The 20,361-nt window shown below is 45.8% G+C and overlaps 1 protein-coding gene across 3 annotated transcripts in view; it reads right to left on the bottom strand.

The window, feature by feature from the left end:
• The window catches only part of b4galt4 (beta-1,4-galactosyltransferase 4), a 56,310-nt gene extending 37,293 nt beyond the window's left edge, over positions 1-19,017 (bottom strand). For 2 of the 3 annotated variants that reach the window (XM_008107895.3, XM_062974743.1), the window contains exon 1: positions 18,868-19,017. The gene's annotated coding sequence lies outside the window, so the exon portion shown is untranslated. Of the gene's footprint in view, positions 1-17,929; positions 18,049-18,867 lie in introns of all 3 variants that reach the window. The other variant, XM_062974742.1, reaches the window with a different exon arrangement.
• Positions 19,018-20,361: the final 1,344 nt, after the last annotated feature.

Raw genomic sequence — 20,361 nt, 5'->3', positions numbered from 1 at the left:
AGTGCAACAGGCTAATCGCAGGAGTTTGAGAATAGCAGCAAAGCATTCAGATGATTAAGCCTGTTCCCATGAGAAATTTTAGGGAGTCATACATCTGGACACAGAGATTGACTTTCGGTTCTGGTTCCCCAGAGAAGTGTTCTCTGGTGGGGAAAACAAGGCCTATTTAGGTTCCTTGCTCCCGGAGGGTTCTTGCGGAGTCAATTCGTCAGCAACTGGAGTAGTGTGTGTGGACAGCTACTCCGCTTCCAAGCCTTTGTTCCTGATTCAAGCCTTCGTTTTCCAGCCTTGTTCTTCCACGGATTTTGCCTTGCTTTCCAAGACCCAGCCTTGCCTTGTTTCCCGGATTTTGCCAAGTAAACACCACGGATCTTGTTCTTGTTTCTCGTTCCTTGCTGTCTTGTATTCAAGCCTTGTTTTTCCGAGAGTCAAGTTATTTCCTAGCCTCGTTCAAGTTCTTGGACTAAAGGACCTTGCCATCTCCCCTCACTTTGCCTGGCAAAGTGAGTGTTTCGGTTATTGGATTATAACTTTGGACCTTTATATTTCATATTGGACATTGTTTCTTTGGACTAATTTTGACCTTTCCTGAAAGGTCTAATTCTGGACTATTTTCTACACTTGTTTTTATTAACTTTATATACTCCTTCAATAAAGATATTAGATAGATTCTGGCCTCTGTGTATGGTTATTGGTGCCCTGCAGCCGGGTCGTGACATCACCTTTGCAGGAGTCTACCGTATACCATGCAGCTGTGGACAAGTCTACATAGGGACCACCAAACACAGCGCCCAAACACGAGTCAAAGAACACTGCAGACTAACTCAACCAGAGAAATCAGCCATAGCAGAGCACATGATGAACCAACCTGGACACAGTATATTATTTGAGAACACAGAAATGCTTGACCACTCCAACAACTATCATGTCAGACTACAAAGAGAAGCCATTGAAATTCACAAGCATGTGGACATGCACAAGAAGTGGAAAAGGGGAGAAATCACCAAAGAAGAATTCAAACGTATAGCCAACACCTGTAGGGAAAAGGTTCGCAAGGCTAAAGCACAAAATGAGCTCAGGCTTGCCAGGGACATAAAAAACAACAAAAAAGGCTTTTTTGCTTACGTTGGTAGAAAAAGGAAGAAAAAGGAGGCGATAGGGCCTCTGCAAGGAGAAGATGGGGTGATGGCGACAGGGGACAGGGAAAAGGCAGAACTGCTCAATGCCTTCTTTGCCTCGGTCTTCTCACAAAAAGAAAGCCATCTTCTACCTCAGCAACATGGAATGGACGAAGGATTGGGGGAAATCCAACCCCAAATAGGGAAACAAGTTGTCCAGGAACACCTGGCCTCTCTAAACGAATTCAAGTCCCCAGGGCCGGATCAGCTACATCCAAGAGTATTGAAGGAATTAGCGGAAGTTATTTCAGAACCACTGGCAATTATCTTCGAGAGTTCTTGGAGAACGAGAGAAGTCCCAGCAGATTGGAGGAGGGCGAATGTGGTCCCTATCTTCAAAAAGGGAAAAAAGAACGACCCAAACAATTACCGTCCGGTCAGCCTCACATCGATACCAGGCAAGATTCTGGAAAAGATCATCAAGGAAGTGGTCTGCGAACACTTAGAAACAAATGCGGTCATTGCTAATAGTCAACACGGATTTACCAAAAACAAGTCATGCCAGACTAATCTGATCTCTTTTTTCGATAGAGTTACGAGTTGGGTCGATACAGGGAATGCTGTGGATGTAGCCTACCTGGATTTCAGTAAGGCCTTCGACAAAGTCCCCCACGACCTTCTGGCAAATAAACTAGTAAAATGTGGGCTAGACAAAACTACGGTTCGGTGGATCTGCAATTGGCTAAGCGAACGAACCCAAAGGGTGCTCACTAATGCGTCATCTTCATCATGGAAAGAAGTGACAAGTGGAGTGCCGCAGGGCTCCGTCCTGGGCCCGGTTCTGTTCAACATCTTTATTAACGACTTAGACGAAGGGTTAGAAGGCACGATCATCAAGTTTGCAGATGACACAAAACTGGGAGGGATAGCTAACACTCCAGAAGACAGGAGCAGAATTCAAAACGATCTTGACAGACTAGAGAGATGGGCCGAAACTAACAAAATGAAGTTCAACAGGGACAAATGCAAGATACTTCATTTCGGCAGAAAAAATGGAAATCAAAGATACAGAATGGGGGACGGCTGGCTTGACAGCAGTGTGTGCGAAAAAGACCTTGGAGTCCTCGTGGACAACAAGTTAAACATGAGCCAACAATGTGATGCAGCAGCTAAAAAAGCCAACGGGATTCTGGCCTGCTGTGATGACCCATGGGCCTTGTAGTCCTGTTCAGGACATTGTAATTCCTGATGAAGATGAAAACTTGGGTTTTTTACCTTCCCAGTCTGAACTGGATTCCTCTCAGCCAGATCTTTCCCAGGCAGATCTGGGAACCTTGCACCTGCAAGAAAGTTGTCTCCCAGAAGTATGTCAAACAAGCCCAGAGCCTACTTCTCCCGTGTTCTTGCGCCGGGAGTTTTGTAAACAACAGAGAAGTTTGGAATCAGCTTCGCGCAGGAGTGCGAGGATTGCAGCTAAGAATGTGGCCAATTAAGACTGCTTCTCGTGAGAATCTTTGGGGAGTCTCACATCTGGTCTCAGAGTTTAGCTTTCGGTTCTGATTCCCAGAGAACTGCTTCGGCGGGAAAGTTAGACTCTATTTAGGTGTTTTACCCGCGTAGTAACTTCGCGGAGTCAATTCGTCAGCCTACGGAGCGAGTTGTGTCTGGACAGCGCGCTCCGATTCAAGCCTCGCTCCTGCTCAAGCCTTGCCTTGCTATCCAGCCTTCGCCTTGCTTCCCAGCCTTTGTTTATCTACGGACTTTGCCTTGTTTCCCAGGATCAAACCTTGCCTTGTTCCACGGATTTTATCAAGTTATTCCACGGACCTTGTTCTTGTTCTTAGTTACCTTGTTCCACGTTCAAGCCTTGTTTCAAGTATCAAGTTATTTCCTAGCCTCGCTCAAGTTTCATGGACTAAAGGACCTTGTCATCTCCCCTCACTTTGCTTGGCAAAGTGAGTGTTTCGGTTATTGGATTACAACCTTGGACCTTAATATTTCTTATTGGACATTGCTTTTTTGGACTAATTCTGACCTTTCCTGAAAGGTCTAATTCTGGACTATTTTCTACACTTGTTTTTATTAACTTTATATATTCCTTCAATAAAGATATTAGATAGATTCTGGCCTCTGTGTATGGTTATTGGTGCTCTGCAGCCTGGGTCGTGACAGTTTGACTCCGCCACCCTAAGCACCAATTAACCTCGGCCAGAATGTCTACCGGAGTCGTACCTGGGCCGAGCGGCCAGCCGATTACCTACACCATCGACAAGGATGAGGTGGACCGAATCCGTGATAAGCTCAATGCACAGGATGGAGAAATAAGGGGTTTGAAGGAACGCGGAATTCGTCTTCCGGCCATGGCGTTGCCAACCAAGTTTACTGGAGAAGCTTCTAAGGTTCATGTCTTCCGTCGCCAATGTCAAGCTTATCTAGAGGCCCGTGCTGCCGAGTTTCCCCAAGAAGACATCAAAGTGGCATGGGTTTACAGTCTTCTAGACGGGCCAGCGGCCAGCTGGGCGACGGCACTGTACGACCAAGCCTCTCCACACCTAAGATCAGCGCAACACTTCTTGGACCACCTCAAGGAGACTTGGGGAATCGAGGACAATTTGGAGGCAGCCGGTCACAAACTCCGTCGCCTTTTCCAAGGAGACAGACCTATGTCTCAGTATATAGCCGAGTTCCGAGTACTGGCCCACAACACCGGCTGGAACGATGTAGCCCTCAGGGGACAATTCCGGGAGGGTCTCAACATTGAAATGCTGGAAGAAATCTCCAAGGTGGATCCTCCCCAGACCCTCGAGGCACTCATTGATCAATGTTTACGGGCTGAAGTCATGATTGCCAACAGGAAACAGTGGGTTCGAGGCCAGGGCAGTAGAGCCGGGGCAAAACCCCCCGCTCCCGCCAGCGTTCAGCCACGTCCGGTGTGGAGACCCCCACCGCCAACCCCATACCCCAGAGGAGGCGAGGAGGTGCCGATGCAGTTGGGCAATGTGCGTCCCAGACTAGATGCCGCCGAGAAGGCCCGTCGTCAACGCTTAAACCTCTGCTGGTACTGCGGGAACGGGGGCCACTTCGCCAGAGAGTGCCCAGCCAAAGGGAAGCCTGCCGCCCGTCTTGCGGCGGCGTCCTCCACGGAGACGAAGGCGTCTGAGCCGACTGGCACACAGCCGGCGGGGGAAGCCAACGACCGGGTGTAGAGAGGCTCGCCAACCCGGTCAAAAAATCCATCCAAGAGCCGCCAACCGGGGTCCTGTTCCTTCTTGTGGTCACATTATGGTCAGCAAAAAGGGGACCCGTCATGATCCACGCCATGATAGACTCTGGAGCTACCAACAATTTCATCGATAGAGAGTATGCCGACTCTCTGGGATTACAATATCATGATTTCAAGAATGCCCGTGTGGTGCAAGCCATAGACGGCCGCCCCCTCAAGACGGGCCCCGTAAGTCAGTGGTCGGAACCCACCAGGATGTGGATAAGGGAACATATGGAAGAGATTTCCTTCTTTGTTACCGAGGTCCCCCATTTCCCTGTGATTTTGGGAATTCCATGGCTGACTCTCCACGACCCTAACATCTCCTGGTCCAACAGAGAACTGCAGTTTGCTTCACCGTACTGCCAAAACCATTGCCTCGTAGCCAAGGTATGCCATGCCACAGACACCGAGCCCATCATCACCTTGCCAAAGAAGTACTCCGAGTATTGGGATGTATTCAATGAGAAAGAAGCCGAAAAATTACCCCCACATAGACCTTATGACTGTGCCATTGACTTGGTGGAGGGGGCCCCGATCCCGCGAGGGCATCTCTACTCCCTGACTGAACCAGAGCAAGAAGCTCTCAGGGAATTCCTAGAGACAAACCTTCGCAAGGGATTCATCAGACCCTCTCAATCCCCAGCCGCCTCCCCAGTGATGTTTGTGAAGAAGAAGTCAGGGGAACTACGCTTGGTGGTGGACTACAGAGCATTGAACAATATCACCAAGCGGAACAGCTATCCCCTGCCCTTAATCTCGGATCTACTGGATCGGCTTCGAGGAGCCAAGGTTTACACCAAGCTGGATCTTCGGGGGGCTTACAACTTAGTTCGCATCAGGGAAGGGGACGAGTGGAAGACCGCCTTCCAGACCAAATTCGGATTATTTGAGTCCCGAGTTATGAATTTCGGTTTATGCGGAGCCCCCGCAACGTTCCAGCATTTTGTCAATGACATTTTTCAGGACTATCTAGACAGGTTCTTGATAATCTACCTGGACGATTTTTTGGTGTTTTCTAGATCACAATCAGAACATGAGAACCACGTCAAAATGGTGTTACAACGATTGCGGGATCATGGACTTTATGCCAAGCTGGAAAAATGCGCCTTTGATCTACAAGAGGTAGATTTCCTTGGTTACCGCATCTCGCCTCTAGGGCTTTCCATGGATCCAGCCAAGGTTTCAGCAGTATTGGAATGGCGGGCGCCAACTAACAAGAAAGAGGTGCAGCGTTTCTTGGGGTTCGCGAACTATTACCGCAAGTTCATTCCAGATTTTGCCCGCTGGTCCGACCCCATCACTAGCTGCATCCGTGGAAAGCAGCCTTTCCGCTGGACTGATCAAGCAGAGAAAGGGTTCCAGCAACTAAAGAAACTATTCACCTCCCAGCCAATTCTACAGCACCCAAATCCTGGAACCCCTTTTGTGGTGCAAGCGGACGCCTCTGATGTGGCAATTGGGGCTGTACTCTTACAACCGGTGGGAGATCACCTCCATCCCTGTGCCTTTTATTCACGTCAACTAACCACACCAGAGAGGAATTACACCATTTGGGAAAAAGAACTACTGGCCATAAAGGCAGCCTTTGAAACTTGGAGACATTGGCTAGAAGGGGCCAAATTTCCCATTGAAGTCCACACTGATCATCGTAATCTAGAACATCTAAGAACTGCCCGCAAACTAAATCAGAGGCAGCAACGTTGGGCTTTATTCTTTGAACGTTTCAACTTCCAGATCCATTATGTGACCCCAGCCCAAACCAAGCAAGCAGACGCCCTGTCACGTAAACCGGAATACACTGCAGGACGCAAGGAGACCTTTGAATCCCAACTGCTACAACCCGAGAACTTTGCCACGCTCACGGTGGGGAACACCAAATCCATTCCCATTGGTTCAACTTCCCCTACTCCAGGACCCATCTGTGCTCAAGAAATCAGGGCTAGTCAGCAAGCAGATGCCTGGGCGCAGGACCAACTTCGCCAAGGTCTGCATTTTCCCTTTTCGCTTAAAGATGGGCTGCTCTGCTATAGAAATCATGTTTATATCCCACCCGGACCGGGCAGGGAAAAAGCGCTTCGTCTGTGTCATGACTGCAAACCAGCAGGACACTTCGGACTATTTAAAACTATGCATTTGATCCTAAGGGATTTTTGGTGGCCCAAGATCCGCAAGGATGTGGAAAAATATGTCAACACCTGCCCAGTATGCCAGCGCTCCAAGATACGAAGGGAGAAGCCCTCAGGGCTTTTACACCCCCTTCCTACCCCATCTCGCCCATGGGAAATAATTTCCGCGGATTTCATCACTGACCTACCACCTTCCTGTGGATTCACCACGATCTTAGTGGTGGTGGACCTTTTCACCAAGTTAGCCCATTTCATTCCCTGCGAAGGCCTCCCCACGGCCAAAGAAACTGCGGATCTATTTCTTCAACATGTTTTCAGACTACATGGATTGCCCAAGAGTTTAGTCACAGACCGTGGATCTCAATTCACCTCTCGTTTTTGGAAGGCACTACAAAAACTATTGGGCATAGACTCTCGCTTATCTTCAGCTCATCATCCCCAAACAGATGGGCAAACGGAGCGCACCAATGCCACTTTGGAGCAGTATCTTCGCTGTTATGTAAACTACCAACAGGACAATTGGGCTTCTCTGTTACCACTGTCTGAGTTTGCCTACAACAATGGAGTTCAAGCTTCTACAAAAGAAACGCCGTTCTTTGCAAACTACGGCTTCCATCCACGTTTCTTCCCCCCTGTCATTGAAACTTCAGAAGTTCCCGCAGCAGAGGATTGGCTGCAGGAACTCACAGCGGTGCAACAACTTTTGCTCCAGCAACTGGATCAAGCCAAGGAGGACTATAAACGCCACGCTGACAAACATCGCCAGCCGGGCCTCGAAATCAAGGTAGGAGATCGGGTTTTCCTGTCCACTCGCTTTCTGCCCTCCCACCGCCCTTGCCGGAAGTTAGATGCCCGTTTCATTGGCCCCTATCCAGTGGTGGCGCAATTAAACCCCGTGACTTTCAAACTCCAACTTCCGCGTTCAATGCGCATTCACCCAGTGTTTCACCGTTCCCTGCTCCTTCCGGCGGATGGTGTGCGACCTGATACAGACCAACCGGCCCCCCCTCCTGTTTTGATGAATGGGGAGGAGGAGTTCGAGGTTGAGGACATTTTGGATTCTCGCTTTCACCGCCGCCGCCTACAATATCTCATTGACTGGGTGGGTTTTGGCCCTGAGGAACGCTCTTGGGAAGACGCCTCCACAGTCCATGCTCCTGATCTAACCCGTCGCTTTCATCAGACCTATCCCACCAAACCGCGACCTCGCGCCTCGGGGAGAGGGCCCCAGTTTGGGAGGGGCCTTGAGGAGGGGGATAGTGTGATGACCCATGGGCCTTGTAGTCCTGTTCAGGACATTGTAATTCCTGATGAAGATGAAAACTTGGGTTTTTTACCTTCCCAGTCTGAACTGGATTCCTCTCAGCCAGATCTTTCCCAGGCAGATCTGGGAACCTTGCACCTGCAAGAAAGTTGTCTCCCAGAAGTATGTCAAACAAGCCCAGAGCCTACTTCTCCCGTGTTCTTGCGCCGGGAGTTTTGTAAACAACAGAGAAGTTTGGAATCAGCTTCGCGCAGGAGTGCGAGGATTGCAGCTAAGAATGTGGCCAATTAAGACTGCTTCTCGTGAGAATCTTTGGGGAGTCTCACATCTGGTCTCAGAGTTTAGCTTTCGGTTCTGATTCCCAGAGAACTGCTTCGGCGGGAAAGTTAGACTCTATTTAGGTGTTTTACCCGCGTAGTAACTTCGCGGAGTCAATTCGTCAGCCTACGGAGCGAGTTGTGTCTGGACAGCGCGCTCCGATTCAAGCCTCGCTCCTGCTCAAGCCTTGCCTTGCTATCCAGCCTTCGCCTTGCTTCCCAGCCTTTGTTTATCTACGGACTTTGCCTTGTTTCCCAGGATCAAACCTTGCCTTGTTCCACGGATTTTATCAAGTTATTCCACGGACCTTGTTCTTGTTCTTAGTTACCTTGTTCCACGTTCAAGCCTTGTTTCAAGTATCAAGTTATTTCCTAGCCTCGCTCAAGTTTCATGGACTAAAGGACCTTGTCATCTCCCCTCACTTTGCTTGGCAAAGTGAGTGTTTCGGTTATTGGATTACAACCTTGGACCTTAATATTTCTTATTGGACATTGCTTTTTTGGACTAATTCTGACCTTTCCTGAAAGGTCTAATTCTGGACTATTTTCTACACTTGTTTTTATTAACTTTATATATTCCTTCAATAAAGATATTAGATAGATTCTGGCCTCTGTGTATGGTTATTGGTGCTCTGCAGCCTGGGTCGTGACACCTGCATCAATAGGGGTATAGCGTCTAGATCCAGGGAAGTCCTGCTCCCCCTCTATTCTGCCTTGGTCAGACCACACCTGGAATACTGTGTCCAATTCTGGGCACCACAGTTGAAGGGAGATGTTGACAAGCTGGAAAGCGTCCAGAGGAGGGCGACTAAAATGATTAAGGGTCTGGAGAACAAGCCCTATGAGGAGCGGCTTAAAGAGCTGGGCATGTTTAGCCTGCAGAAGAGAAGGCTGAGAGGAGACATGATAGCTATGTACAAATACGTGAAGGGAAGTCATAGGGAGGAGGGAGCAAGCTTGTTTTCTGCTGCCCTGCAGACTAGGACACGGAACAATGGCTTCAAACTACAGGAAAGGAGATTCCACCTGAACATCAGGAAGAACTTCCTCACTGTGAGGGCTGTTCGACAGTGGAACTCTCTCCCCGGGGCCGTGGTGGAGGCTCCTTCCTTGGAGGCTTTTAAGCAGAGGCTGGATGGCCATCTGTCGGGGGTGCTTTGAATGCGATTTCCTGCTTCTTGGCAGGGGGTTGGACTGGATGGCCCATGAGGTCTCTTCCAACTCTACTATTCTATGATTCTATGATTCTATGATTCTAACTTCAACAGAAAGGAGGAAACCATGAAAATGAACAAAATCTGGCTACCAGTATTAAAAAACTCAAAAATCAGAACAGTAAATAAGAAGCAACACTCTGAGACATGGAAACTAGGGGCAGTTAATAAAGGATGCCCCCAGGCAGAAAGTAGCTAGTAGATGTAGCCATTAAATGCAAATTAGGGTGATTAACTGCAACATTTACGCTGGGCTTCAACTAACAAGAGTTCTTCCCTCACCCTGGACTTCCCACAGATATATATAAACCTTTCTTGCTTAGTTTCTCCATACCTCACAACCTCTGAGGATGCCTGCCATAGATGTGGGCGAAACGTCAGGAGAGAATACTTCTAGAACATGGCCATACAGCCCGGAAAACATACAACAACCCTGTAAACCATTTTAATCTGTCTTTTGTTAATTAATTTGCTTTTAGCATTTTAAAACTATTTTATTAATATTGTTTTTAAATTGGTTAGATTGGTTTTAGTGTACACCACACTTGAGTTCTTCAGATAAAAGTAAATAAATAATTTAATTAAATAAAATTTAAAACACATATATTATCGGAATCTAAACCACTATTCTAGAAGTTCAAACCATTATTATAGAAAAGCCAATCAACTTGATTTCCGCAAAGGGAAATCTTTCATTAACATTCTAGAATTCTTTGTGAATGTCAACAAGGATATTGATTGACCCTTTCAAAGATGCTGATTTAATTGTTTGTGAAAGTGTAAATGTAGAGTTCATGGCAAAAGACAGGTCTACTGAAATAACAAAATACTGTGGCGCAGGCTGGTGAGCAGCCAGCTGCAGCCGGCTGCAACAAATCACTCTGACCAAAAGGTCATAAGTTCGAGGCCAGCTCGGAGACTGCATTTGTCTCTGTCTTTGTTCTATGTTAAGGCATTGAATATTTGCCTTATATGTGTAATGTGATCCGCCCTGAGTCCCCTTCGGGGTGAGAAGGGCGGAATATAAATACTGCAAATAAATAAATAAATAAATAACTACGAAGTCTCTCCCCCCCCTCCCGCTGTTCCCTCCCCCCTGTTTATTTTTTGCCAATGGAAAGAAGTCAGATCCCTCAAGGATAAATGAGCTGGAATAAGGGTTCAAAAATGACAGTAGCCAAACTACTCAAAAGTGAACCATTAAGATCTAAAATGATTTTTTAACTGAATGAACACCCAGCAAAAAAAGCAAACAAGGAAAAGGTAGGGAAAATGAAAGCTGAACAAATGTAGCAGGAAGTGTGGAAAAAAGCAAAGCACAGAGAACATCCCATAGTAGAATGCAAATTGACTGTCAGCAGATTGAGGTAAAATTTAGAAAGTATTTAACACAAAATTAGTTACATAATTTATTGCACCAAATGTGATGTTAAATACTTTTAAGGGGGACTAGACCTATCAACGTGGATTAGAAGGCCAAGACCGGCCCCTTCTACACTGCCTTATAAAATCCAGATTATCTGCTTCAAACTGGATTATATGTCAGTACAGACTCATATAATCCAGTTCAAATCAGATAATGTGAATTATCTGATTTAATAATCTGGATTACAGTATATGGCAGTGTAGAAGAGGCCACAGTTAAAAGGAAACTCTACATCAGTGATTCCCAAAGTGGGCACTACCGCCCCCTGGTGGGCGCTGCAGCAATCCAGGGGAGCGGTGATGGCCACAGGTACATATATCTTTCTGTTTAATTGTTATTTAAAAAATTAAAAAATAATTTCCAGAGCACTGAGTAATATTTTTTCTGGAAAGGGGGCGGTAGGCCAAATAAGTTTGGGAACCGCTACTCTACATTAAGAAGCAATGGAAATTAATTGGAAATTAATTTTTAAGCGGAGGGATTACAAAAGCGTACTCTTGTTTTCATATGTGGCTTCTAGGCTTTCCAGAGGTATCTAATGCCAAATTTGATTGACTGGGAAATCTTATCCAAGAGGTTTCTTCTTACATTTATCCAAAAAGAGACTCGTCTCCCACTCATGTTGTTTCCACTGAGGGGACTGGATTAATTTGCATGGTTAATATTTTCACTGCTGCCACTGATTAGTTGACGTACTGTATTTCTCATGAACTCAGTATTTTTTTCCTTCAGTTTGCTTTTCTCTTAACTCTTAGACAATAGTAATGAGTTAAAGGATATGTGCACGGGGTATTCATTTATTGCAAGAAAACATTAAAACAATATCATCATCATCATCATCATCATTATTTAATTACTTATTAATCGCCCTCCATCCACGATGCTCTAGGCGATTTACAAGATAAAACTGTAAAGGATAAAAATACATACATACAAATATTGATAAAATTAACATAGATTAAAAGCTCTAGTAAAGAACCAGGTCTTGAGTGCTAGGGTAAAAGGCCCTAACTCACGCATGGCTCTCATATAGGGCGGCAAGGCATTCCATAAGGCAGGGGCAGAAATAGAAAAAGCTCTGCGTCTGGTCCTTTCCAAGTGCACTTCTCTAGGACCCGGTACATAAAGTAAGTCGCGTTGGGATGGTCGTTGTGACCTCCGATGATGGGAGAAGGAGAGACGGTCCCTAAGGTACGATGGGCCCTGGCCGTAAAGAGTTTTAAAGGTCAGAACTAGCATCTTATATAGACCACGGTAATCGGTTGGAAGCCAATGCAGATGCTGTAGCACTGGTGTTATGTGGCATTTCATGGGTGTTCTTGTGAGTAGCCTGGCTGCTGCATTCTGAACAATATGGAGCTTTCGGGTCGTGGACAAGGCTGGAATTAAACTTGATTCTTGGCTAGATTCATAACTGGAAACAAAGGCAAAACATGAGCGTGGAGCAGGGTCCGTGGTAAAACTGCAAGGCTAGGCAAGGCTTGAAAACTTGATCCGAGAAGCAAGGAACTGGGGTACGAAGTCCACACACGATCTCTCTCCTGAAGCTGATCAATTGACTCCGCAAAGAATTCCTCGCGCCAACCACCTATATTGGGTCTCGTTTTCCCGCCAACAGAACTCTTTCCCTAGAGAACGAGAAGCGAAACCCAACTCTGTCCAGATGTGTGACTCCTTAGAATTTCCCAAGGGAAGCAAGCCTAATCAGCTTGATTTCTGGCAGCAATGCTTAAACTCTTCCGTTGAGCTTCTCTGATTCCCCTTTCTCTGGAATAAGATTCTTTTCTGGGAAACGGGGGGGAGTTCTGCCCAAGGCCTGTTTGGCTGAATTCTTGAGGACAAACATCAACATCCTGCAGGTGAAGAGACTCCGGCTCTTGCTGAACCGGCGAAAACCCCATGTTTTCCTCTTCGTCTGCCACAATAGTACTAGGAACAGGACTACAAGGCCCATGAGTCATCACAGGTATTGACGTTGCTCCAGGCTCCAAGCACAGAAGGAGTTGGGTGTCGTCCGCATATTGATAGCAGTCTAGGCCGAAACTACGAGCCAAACTAGCAAGGGGTCTAACGTAGATGTTGAAGAGAAGAGGGGAGAGAATTGCACCTTGGGGTACCCCACATAGGAGGGGAGATCTGTCAGAGACTTGATCCATATACTCCACGCATTGGCTCCGGTTTCGCAGAAATGAGTTGAACCAATTGAGGGCCTGACCGCGAACTCCGGACATGGCGAGACGGTGAATCATTAGATCGTAGTCAACGGTGTCAAACGCTACGGTAAGGTCGAGAAGTACCAGTAGAGCTGATCCGCAGCTATCAGACTGGCGACGAAGTTCATCTGTAATGGCAACCAGGACTGTCTCCGTCCCATGGCCAGGGTGGAAGCCTGACTGGAAAGGGTCAAGGCCGGCTGTATCATCCAGAAATTGTTGCAATTGTCCCAGTACAGCCCGCTCTATCATCTTACCCAAGAATGGGAGGTTGGAGACAGGACGATAGTTGGCAAGGGTCATGGGATCAAAGCTAGGCTTCTTTAGCAAGGGACGAACCCTTGCCTCTTTTAGGTTGTCCGGGAAGACCCCCTGTTCAAGAGAACCATTGATTATATTACTCAACGGATCGAGCAGACCTTCCAGGCAGCTCTTCACCAGCCAGGAGGGACACGGATCAAGGGGACAGGTGGTTGGTTTTGCAACAGCTAGGATTCTAGTGACATCTTCCTTGTCAAGCGAAGTAAATCGGTCAAGGATAGGTCCACTAAGCGGCCACAAAGTCTCAAGCTCACTTAAGGTATCAACTGTAGGGGGCAGTTCCTGCCGAAGCACGGTGATTTTATCAGTGAAAAACTTCTGGAATGCCTCTGCTGTAAGAGCCGTGGTTGCTGGGTTTTGGACTAAGGGAGCCGGACTGGTCAAAGCACGAACGATTTTGAATACTTGAGCTGGGCGCGATCTAGCAGAGGCTATTAAGGAGGAATTGTGAGATTTTTTTAGCATCCTTGACGGCTGATTCGTAGGACCTGCGAAAAGCCTTGAAGGCGGACAGTGACACCTCGTCGGGTTTCCATCGCCACTGATGTTCCAGGTGTTGACTAGCTCATTGAGAGTGACGCACACAGTTCCCAGGCCCTTAAGGGCATTCAAGAACCTAGCAGGTTCCATGAGTCTCCTAGACCGAGCAAAGATTGGTGTGGCAGGATGGGGAGGAGGAGATGGAATCTCAATCCGGGCCTTCAGGACAGCGTGATCAGACCAGGGAACATCAATTACCGCAGATAGAGATATTAAAAATCAGGTCCAGAGTGTGGCCGGCCCGATGAGTAGGGCGAGTCTTGAGTAGTGAGAGCCCCAGAGCTTCAAAGGTTGGTACTAGGTCCTTAGTCACAGATGAAGATGGCAGTGCCTTGACATGTACATTAAAGTCACCCAGAACAATAAGTCTGGGGAACTTCAGGACCCAGTCCGCCACAAGATCTAATAAATTCAGCAGACTCTCTCCCGGAGACCCAGGCGTGCGGTAAACTACAAGAATGGCTAGGGATTCCCTGCTAGCCAGGACCACACCAACACACTCAATACCGGCTATCTTTGGAGTTGGAATAGCTTTGATGTTAAAATAATCACGGGAGAGTATTGCTACCCCTCCACCCCAACCCCCACTCCGTGGCTGTTGAAATATCTGGAAGCCTGGAGGTGTCAGTTCATGTGAGGGAATGTTATCACCCTCACGGATCCAGGTCTCTGTAATACAAACCAGGTCCGCTGCTTGATCGAGAATGAAGTCAGAGAGGGTAGCAGTTTTGTTGACAATAGACCTAGCATTGAATAGTAGCAGGGACAGGAGGGGCATTGGTAGCACCTTCTCGGCCGTATGCCTAGGGATGGAACGCAAGTTGGAAAGAGAACGAGTTTCCAATCGACTCGACCTCACTCTGTATGTACGTAATAATATTACATCTGTATTATCCAAAACCCTATTCAAAAACCCACCATAAGTTTCCATTTGTACAGAAGAAACACATGGAACTCCCTACCACAGATGATGCAATTGGTCCTTTTTCCACTCTCTCACAGGCAGATGTTTCATTTAGGTAGAACTTTGGTTCTTAAATTGTGTGATGGAAATGTGTCTTCAATGTTGGGTGCTGGGTTTTTGTTCTTTTAATTTTGTTTTAAACCGTTTTAGCTATGTGCTTCTTTAAGAGAATTGAAAGTTTAGCTGTTTTTAAAGTTTGAAAAATAAAATTTTGGCTGAACTTTGTTTAAAATGGTTGTAAGCTGCTTTGGATCCCATGCACGGGGAAAGGATAAATATTAATGAAATAAATAGTTGTTTCACTTCATTTTTATGTGGCACCTATTACGTCAGTCATGCGTAACTTATCATGCTGCCATTCTTTCTGCAAGGTGTTGGCAAGGACAGGCAACAGATGCTTACTGAAATGGAACTGTGACTTCAACAATGCAATGACCGGCAATAGATCAGTAAGCAACAACTCACATTAAAATTAGAGGAAGTAAATAGACTTGAGGAACAGCTGAACACAGTTTTTCAGTTTAATATTAAACTACTGTAGTTTAACCAGTGCCAAACATAATTACATGTTACTGTCTGAAAGGTACACTTATCTGGATCAAAGTTATTCATGGTTTAAATAGGCCCCAAAATGACCTCAATTTTGTTAAAGATAAAGACTGAGGTATGAGGGCATATAGAAGAATTCCTCCACTACAATATCGAAAGTATCTCAAGTATTCGAGTATGAGTATATCTGAAAAAATAAGTGAGAGGAGGAAGGGAGAACATTCCAAAGGCAGATAGAGTAGAAAAAAGAGTCAGGGGAGGTAGCCCTACAAGACACAACTCTTCAACAAAATATCTGGCATATCATGCATATTATGTAATATGGCTAGGAATTGAATGCTCAACAAGTAGTGTAGTTACAGGAACTGTCTTTCAATGCCATACTTGGGTTATATGTGGTCTTCTTCCTACAGTGCAACAAGATTATAAATATCCACCCCTCTTTCTTTCAATTTTTTATTCTTTTTTTTAAAAAAAAGAAAAGATGAATGTCACTCACAACATCACAAGTTCATAAACCTGCTCTTTATCAAATGTACACACCAAATGCGCGACTGCCTTCTGCATAGGGAAAACTGATAAGACATCAATCATGCAAAAGTATAAATGGAAGCAGATCTGACAACAGAAATGATAATATCCAAAATATAGTGACAAATGGTTTAGGTTCCTATGATACTATGTCTGTGACCTCAAATTCTAGAAAAAAAAGAATTTCAAAGATGGATTCAAGCTTTTTTTTTTTTTCGTGTCAGGAGCAACTTGAGTTGCTTCTGGAGTGAGAGAATTGGCCATCTGCAAGGACGTTGCCCAGGGGACGCCAGGATGTTTTTTGATGTTTTACCAACCTTGTGGGAGGCTTCTCTCGTTCAAGATTTCATCAACAGATTAAGGTATATAGCCTGTGGCTTAAAATTACAAGTGTTAAGCAACTGATTGGCGCAAAGATGTCTGTGTTTTCAGAGTATTACTAAATGATATTTGCATTTTTGGTATTTCATTTTGAGCTGACCACACTGCACACATGTACACAAAAAGTCAGGTAGATACATAATAATCTGCCAACTGAGGCATAATGTCATGTATCTGATGATGTGTACTACAGAGACCTTGTGGGCCATCCAGTCCAACCCCCTGCCAAGAAGTAGGAAAATCGAATTCAAAGCACCCCGACAGATGGCCATCCTGCCTCTGTTTAAAAGCCTCCAAAGAAGGAGCCTCCACCACACTCCAGGGCAGAGAGTTTCACTGCTGAACAGCACTCACTGTTAGGAAGTTCTTCTTAATTTTCAGGTAGACATTGCACTAGTTTCTGTTCATGTTGGTATCCTCCTCATGAAAACTGGACAGCCAAGGATCAATTTCATTTGGGAATCTTATATTATTGTTCAAGCACCATGGTCTTGCTGAACAGTAGTTAAGAACAGCTATCATGCTCCCACATACTGGAAGCAAGGCGGGGGAGGGAAGTAGTTTTGTAACAATGTTAAAACCAAGAAATTTATTTCAGCACAATATTTTGTGGCTTACAGTCCACATCTTCAGATGCATGGAATGTAGTTCAGGTAGACAAGCATTTATGCACAGGTGGGTATATGTGAAACATAACAGAAATGTGAAGAAGTGGTGATAAGGTGGTAAGCAGAGATATTAAAAGCCTATGCACAGGCTTTCCAACACCTCTGGAAAATGTACTGCACAGTTTTCATAGGTGGGTCACCTGCATCCTTTCTACTACCCTTTAAACTACCATTAAGATCTGTACTTGTTATCCCATCACCATCCTACCAGATTCTATATTTCCGCTACTGTTCATATGAATGCCCTTGTATTGGCATCCCTGTTTGTTCAGTTAGATTGGACTCCATGTACCTGAAGGACAGTAAGCTATAAATCTTGTGCTTAAATTAACTGGCTAGTTTTAAAATTACAACAAGGCTACTTTTTCCCTCTCTTTCCTATAAATTTCAGTAAAAGAAGAACATTTTAATAGAATATTAAACAGCAACCTTCAATCTTTAAGATACTACACTAATGCGTATCACCTGAACCACTGGCACCAAATAGATGTTCACTAATGTGCCCCGCCCCAAATCTCCCCCCCCTTTACACTAATCTGGAAGTAACTTATGTTGCACTTTCAAGTAATATACAGAAGAACCTTATAAGGCAAAGGTAATAACACCAGTGTAAAAATTCCCTCCCCCCCTTCCAATCTAGTAATCTGCAACACCCAGATGTGATAGGTGCCAACTTGTGGCTATGTCAGTTACTGCCATCAAGAACTGTAATTATAAAAAACATGAGAGTGATTTAGTTTGGAATAATTTTGTAGTAAAGATGCGAAATTAGAGAAATTGCTAATCTAAATCTCTACTGTCCGATTTATGATTCACACACATATGCCCCATGTCTGCTTTTTTTCTTTCTTCCATATGAGTTGCTTCTCTAGCCATCTTCTTTAAACCTCATATTTTGGCAGTAAAGAACATTTTATGACTTCTAGGAAAATTGGGTAATTAAGGATGGTTGCTTTATATTTTGTTACAATGTTCTTGTTTTATTTTGTTTTATGTTATTGTCTATGTACTTGCTATGTACTATGTACGTACTTGAGGCCCCAGTGGTGCAGTGTGTTAAAGCGCTGAACTGAACTTGCAGACCGAAAGGTCACAGGTTCGAATCCGGGGAGTGGAGTGAGCGCCCGCTGTTAGCTCCAGCTTCTGCCAACCTAGCAGTTCAAAAACATGCAAATGTGAGTAGATCAATAGGTACCCCTCTGGTGGGAAGGTAATGGCACTCCATGCAGTCATGCCAGCCACATAACCTTGGAGGTGTCTATGGACAACGCCGGCTCTTCGGCTTAGAAATGGAGATGAGCACCAATTCCCAGAGTAGGACACGACTGGACTTAACGTCAGGGGAAACCTTTACCTTACCTATGTACTTAGTATGTTATATTTTAACAATGTTGTTCAGGCACATCCCCATGTAAGCCAGTCTGGAATGGCCCTAAGATGTTAAGACTCTGGGGATCAAGGTTTGATTGCCCCTTCAGCCATGGAAACTCGCTGGAGGTGCATCTACACTGTAGAATGACTCCAGTTTGACACCACTCTAAATGCCCTGGCTCAATGCTATGGAATGTGGGGGTTATCGTTTGATGAGGCATCATCACTCTTTGACAGAGAAGGTCTTGTAAAATTACAACTTCCAGGATCCCATAGCTTTATGCCAGAGCAGTTAAGTGGGGTGTCAAACTGCAGTAATTCTACAGTGTAGAGAGGCATCCTGAGTTCAACAGGGCAAACACTTATGGGGTTGCCCCCTTCTCCTCTTCAGTAGAGCTACAAACGTACTCTTCTACGGGATGCCTCTGAACTAAACGTGAAGGAGAGAAGGTTGCAGCCCTTCGCGCCCTCACTTCCTCATGAAGTCCAATAAAAACAAGGAGCCCTTCAGAGTCAACTGTCCCTTTGCGACTCCACACGTCGCCACGGAAGTAGGGTACGGTCTCCCGGGGCAACGGCTGCCCAGTCCCGCTACTTACCTGCCTTGACGCCTCAGCCGACGAAGCCCTTAGCCTCCTGTTACTCCTGAGATGAGGACGGAACGGCAGCCTCTCAGCACCATAGAGTCTCCTCCCGGCCGGATAGAACGTCACCGAGCTTCCCCGCTCTGCGTTGCCGTAGCAACGGAGAACCTTTCCAGGCCTGCAGCGTCTACTAAGGCCTTATTATCCCCATGTGTTGCCTGGGCCAACTTGGGCCCTCCAGGTGTTTTGGATTTCGACTCCCACCATTCCTAACAGCCTCAGGCCCCTTCCTTTTCCCTCTCAGGAATGGTGGGAGTCGAAGTCCAAAACACCTGGAGGGCCCAAGTTGGTCCAGGCCTGCCTACACACAATGAATGGAATTATATTTCCTGTCTATGTACTCTGTGATGCTACAGAATTGGAAATTTAAAACAGTTATTAAATATTGAAACCCATTTCTGATTGTCGGCCTACTCCGTATGACCAAGAAAAAAAAAACATGATGCATTACTTGAATGCCTTCATTTCCTGCAGCTGTTCATGGTCTTTTGACAATTTACCAAAGACTGAGGCCCAGCCTCTTCACTTGCAAGTAACTGTCACTTAGGGGAGTATTAATTAAGAAGCATATAATTCTACTTGCGTGGGCCCCTGGTGGCACAGTGTGTTAAAGCGCTGAGCTGCTGAACTTGTGGACTAAAAGGTCCCAAGTTCAAATTCCAGGAGCGGAATGAGCGCCTGCTGTTAGCCCCAGCTCCTGCCAACCTAGCAGTTCGAAAAAATGCAAATGTGAGTGGATCAATAGGTACCGCTCCATCGGGAAGGTAACGGCGCTCCATGCAGTCATGCCGGCCACATGACCTTGGAAGTGTCTACAGACAACGCCGGCTCTTTGGCTTAGAAATGGAGATGAGCACCAACCCCCAGAGTCAGACATGACTGGACGTAACATCAGGGGAAAACCTTTACCTAATGCTCCTTGCAAAACATTCCAGCCAGAATAAGTGGGTTTGTGCATATGCAGTCCCCACGTTACAAACATCCCACTTACAAATGGCTCATAGTTAAGAACTGGGGTTGAATAAAATCCCACATTATCTCCTTTGAACTGGGGTATAGGGCAGTGTGGACCCAGCTCAAAGCAGATATTGTGGGTTATTCCGCCTTGATGTTCTGGGTTATATGGCTGTGTGGAAGGGCCCTGAGAGAAATCTACCCCTTGGAAGGGATATTCACTCCTGAAAGAGCTATCATGGGGGGAAATAGGTCTCTGCTGAAGCTTTCTCGCCAATCCTTGTTTCCACAACAAGCCAATTTTTTTCAAAATCCAATTATTACAGTGACAGAAAGTGAGATGAAGTTTTCTAAATAAGGATACAGACAGCAGAACAAACACCACAGGGGTGTTAACTCTTCCCTATGCTATCCAAACCTTGTATGTGTATGTACGTACGTATGTATGTATATGCGTATATATTGTTGAGGGTTGTAGAAATAAATAAATAGAAG

Source organism: Anolis carolinensis, chromosome 3, assembly GCF_035594765.1.
Source record: "Anolis carolinensis isolate JA03-04 chromosome 3, rAnoCar3.1.pri, whole genome shotgun sequence".
NCBI classification, from domain to species: domain Eukaryota; kingdom Metazoa; phylum Chordata; class Lepidosauria; order Squamata; family Dactyloidae; genus Anolis; species Anolis carolinensis.
Note: the sequence above shows the minus strand (reverse complement) of the source record. Positions and strands in the feature narration are given on the sequence as shown.